The sequence below is a fragment of the Labeo rohita genome, chromosome 13 (genome assembly GCF_022985175.1).
Source record: "Labeo rohita strain BAU-BD-2019 chromosome 13, IGBB_LRoh.1.0, whole genome shotgun sequence".
NCBI lineage: Eukaryota > Metazoa > Chordata > Actinopteri > Cypriniformes > Cyprinidae > Labeo > Labeo rohita.
This window is the reverse complement of record NC_066881.1, coordinates 25,992,870-25,997,113: the sequence shown is the minus strand read 5'-3', so window position 1 is coordinate 25,997,113 and position 4,244 is coordinate 25,992,870.

The window sequence follows — 4,244 nt, the reverse complement described above, 5'->3', positions numbered from 1 at the left end:
CAGTAAAGTGTCTTTTCATATGTAAAAGCCTTGATGAACAAAAACATTAAGATCAATGCTCTGTGTGCTCTAAGATTTTCTTTGTGTATGTAGTAACCGTCGTCTTTTTGTCCAGCAGCTAGGGCTGGGAATCGATTCCAAAAATAATGATTCCGAGGCGTCAAACGTCGCTTTCACGCAAATAAACTTATTATAATAAACGCATGTCCACTGCTGCGCTGTGGGCTGTGACTAATTTCATGGGCAATGCAGTAAAATTACAATTTAAATGCAGAAATTTATCATAATTTTTTAAAAATAAAGCTTCATATTATGATAAGGCTACTTTCTAAGACATGTATATCCTACACTCACGGCAAAATTAGGTTCCTCCGATCTAAACAAAAAAAAAAACATGAATCGAAAACAACAGTGAGGAACCAGGAATCGGAATCGGACTCGATTCCACAAATTTTCGGAATCGAACAGCTCTGCCAGCAGCCAAGCTGATCCTGCGGGGTCAGAACGGAACACCACCGCCACCTGGTGGACCATTTTAGTACACAAGCGTGAAAAAACACCTCGCCACGGTTGAGTTTTTCTGGAAATTCAAAGCGAGCGTAGCTTCCAAGAACCACTTGTACATTAATGGTCACAAACAGGCTCACAGACAATAAAAGAAAGATAGAAACACACACACACACACACAAACACACAAAGGTGCCCTTTGCTAATCAAATATCAGTCTGCTATATTTTCACAGTGCAATGGAAAATATCCAATATTCTTGCAAATGAAATAAAATTATTTAGAAACTTTAAATGAACTTTGGAATAGGTGAATAAAACTTTCGGTTTCAATAAATCTATCATAACACCAGAGTACTTGAGACAATATGAGAATGAATTCTTTGTTAAATAAGATTATTTCATGCTCATACTGCTAATTACATGCTTTGTTATTATTCAGATTTAATAAGGCATAAGCAAACAGATTTTAAACCCCAGAATCTGCCAAAATAAAAACTCATTATAAGAAATATGTTTGAATTCCCAAAACAAAGAAAAGATATTAAAAAATGCTAGATTTTTTCTTTCCTTTTTTTTTTTCCACACTACATTTTGTAACCAGCTCTTAGTTAAAAATGACAAGCTGCCATACGCGTATGCAAAGTTTGGGGTCATTGCGATTTTTATGTATGTATTTGTACATGCTGTTCTTTTGAAATTTCTATTTCGCAAAGAATCTTGAAACAAAAAACAAACAAACAAACAAAAATCAGTTTTCAAAGATATTAAGCTGCACATCTGTTATCAACATTGATAGTAAGAAATGTTTCTTGAGCACCAAATCTGCACGTACTGGATCACGAATCACTGAAGAATGGATGGCTCATTTTAACCACATTTTAAAATGTTATTAGAAAACAGTTATTTTAAACTGTAACAACATATAATCAATATTTTTTATAATCAATAGTTTTTACTGTATTTTTTGATTAAATACATGTAGCCTTGGTGAGCATGAGTCGTCTTAAAAAACATTATAAAAGCCTCTTCACTATCTGAACTGCATATTGAAATTAGCATACAGTTTAGTGTACAAATGTCTTCAGTAATCAAATAAAGAAATAAATAAAAAACGAGAATTGATTTTAAAATTGGGAGAGTATGAAACACCTTCAAACACCCCTGAAGAAAAAGTAGTGTCAGTTTGTAAATTACTAACCATGTCATTTATTCATAAAGTAGTGTTTACCCATCCTACTATGGTGAAAGTGTGCTGTCTGTCTTGTGTGATCTGGAAAATAAACACACAACAACCATGTAAACAACAGTGAAAGTGTAGAACAATTCATCTCATTGTCAGTTCTGAGGGGGAAAAGCGGCATACAGGGCAAACCAAAAGTGAGTCGTATGGATTTTCTTGTATATTTTACAAATAAACATTTTTATAAATGAATTAATTTTCTGAATGACAAAACTCGGAAGTTATACAGAGTTATACACAGATGTCAACTTAATCTAAAAAATTACTTTAAAGTGTACCTATGTCGCCCTCTGCTGTATGAAACAAAAAAAAAGTGAATTAGATGCCTGTGAAAAATGTATATACACCTTTTTCTTCCGTTTAGAGTAGGCGCGGCCGTTTGTAAATTATGAGCCTGGCTTCCGGTCTTATCCGCGTCCAGCTGTTTTTAGCTGTACAAAACAGCTTGTTTTGCTGCTTGATACTGCAAATTGGTCTGTCTTGTCATATTATTTTAATATATTCTCTTAATTATTAGGACATTGGTTTATATTGGCTAAGCGTTTTACCGTTTACTGCACGTTGTTATTCGTCTGGTTAGTTAAAGAACCGGAAGTCTCACCCATAGGCTTACTTCCGCGTTGAAGAAAAAGGTGGATAGATGGTATATTATGTCCTTTTTAGTAATATTTTTCTTGTCTGTTATTCTTAGCTTGTACTTAGAATACGTTGTTTAAAATATATTTTATCTGCCTCCTTTCCAAGGTCTAAATGATAATCTGTCCGAGTGTTTTGTATGTCCAGGACAGAGAGACCTCGATGAGCCATTCACAACCTTGGCAGAGTAAAGACTAATGCTGTTTTCTGTTTTTCTTTATCATAGTTTACAACCAGGGAGATATGATGGCTCCATAGAGACACAACAGATCTAAAGGGGGAATGACCTGGACATCAACATAAAAACCACTTCAGTTTGAGTGGTAACTCAAGTGGTTTGAATACTACTACTAATACTAGTAGTAGTAGTACTAATAATAATAATAATAATAATAATAATAATATGTTAATTAATTTATCTCTTAAATAACATGACGTTGTATCTGCTGCTATAAGCCTGTCTAAGTAAAATAAATACTCACCATTTCATTCGCAGATCAGGCCTATTACAGATGATGAACACACATACAGTAGACTTGAATTGAAAATCAAAGGCAAAAAAGGCAACGGTTTCAGTGTCAGCACCCAGTAGATTGCAAAATCATATATTATTATTACAATAGAAGATTGCAAAATCATATATAATATTATTATAATAAATACATCATTACTTCAGTTAAAATTTCTGTTTATACATCTCCATTTTCTGTATATTATATATTAAAAAACAGTGACATTACTTCAGTTAATAAAAAAAAATTCTAAACATTTTTATTAAATAAAAATTTCTATTAAATGTCTAAGCCTCCATTTTCTGTATATTATACATAAAAAAAACAATAGTAACAGAAAATATATATATTTAATATGAATTATAAATTACATTTATAAATAATATTTCACCATTTTATATTGTTTTTTCTAATAATAATAAAAAGTACAAAATAATGCAAACCCCAGCTCAAAAATAACTGTAATTGTTTATTTTAAAAAAAATGTTTATCAGGGTGATTAAATGTGATTCAAAAGGATCTGGTTTCATCACAATTGAGAGCCTTGAATCTGTTGTAACCTATATTAATTACTGTTATTCATAAACATCATCAGGAAACAATGAATCATGGGATTATCTGGAGAAAGTAAATTTCTTTACAGTACTGCAGACAAAAAACAATTCAAGTCAGATTTAATTACAAATGAAGGTACCTTTTATTGCAAACATTTGAGGACTTTGGCACCTGCAAGGCACAGAATACACTTTCATGAGTGAGCGAATGAGTCGAAAGGGTCTGCAAAAGAACTGGGGAACATAATCATTTCATTTTCACATAGGGAATTCCTTTCACAGAAAGGACAAAGTCTAGCTGCAGACACAAAGGGTAAACAGTACATGGAGCCCACGTATGATCGGTTGCACGCCGAACCGTCGCAAGTGTTCAGTCACCGTGAACTCCAGCAGCAATCAAAATTATTATTAGACGGCTTGGCCATTTCGAATTCATTGCTGCTTTTCAAAGGGGCAGAGAGATGAATGTGAAGACGGTTGAGGGAATCTATAGGTACTGTACTAGTGTTTAGCAGAACGCACAAAGTCATGACACGAAGGCCCACATGCACATGAGCTTTTAAGTGCTGTTCATCCAAATCGCCCATGCAAAAAAAAGGAGCTTTAAATTGGGTTTATCTCCACTGATTCTTCATGTTTAGTGCCTACCTTCCTTACAACTGAGTGTGCACATACACTCTTTCTTGTTTAAATGGAAGAATTGCATGTTGCAACCTTTACATAAGGTTTCTAATACTGTCTCCCATTAACAGCTTAATACTGACAGGCAACACACCATTAAAACACACACATA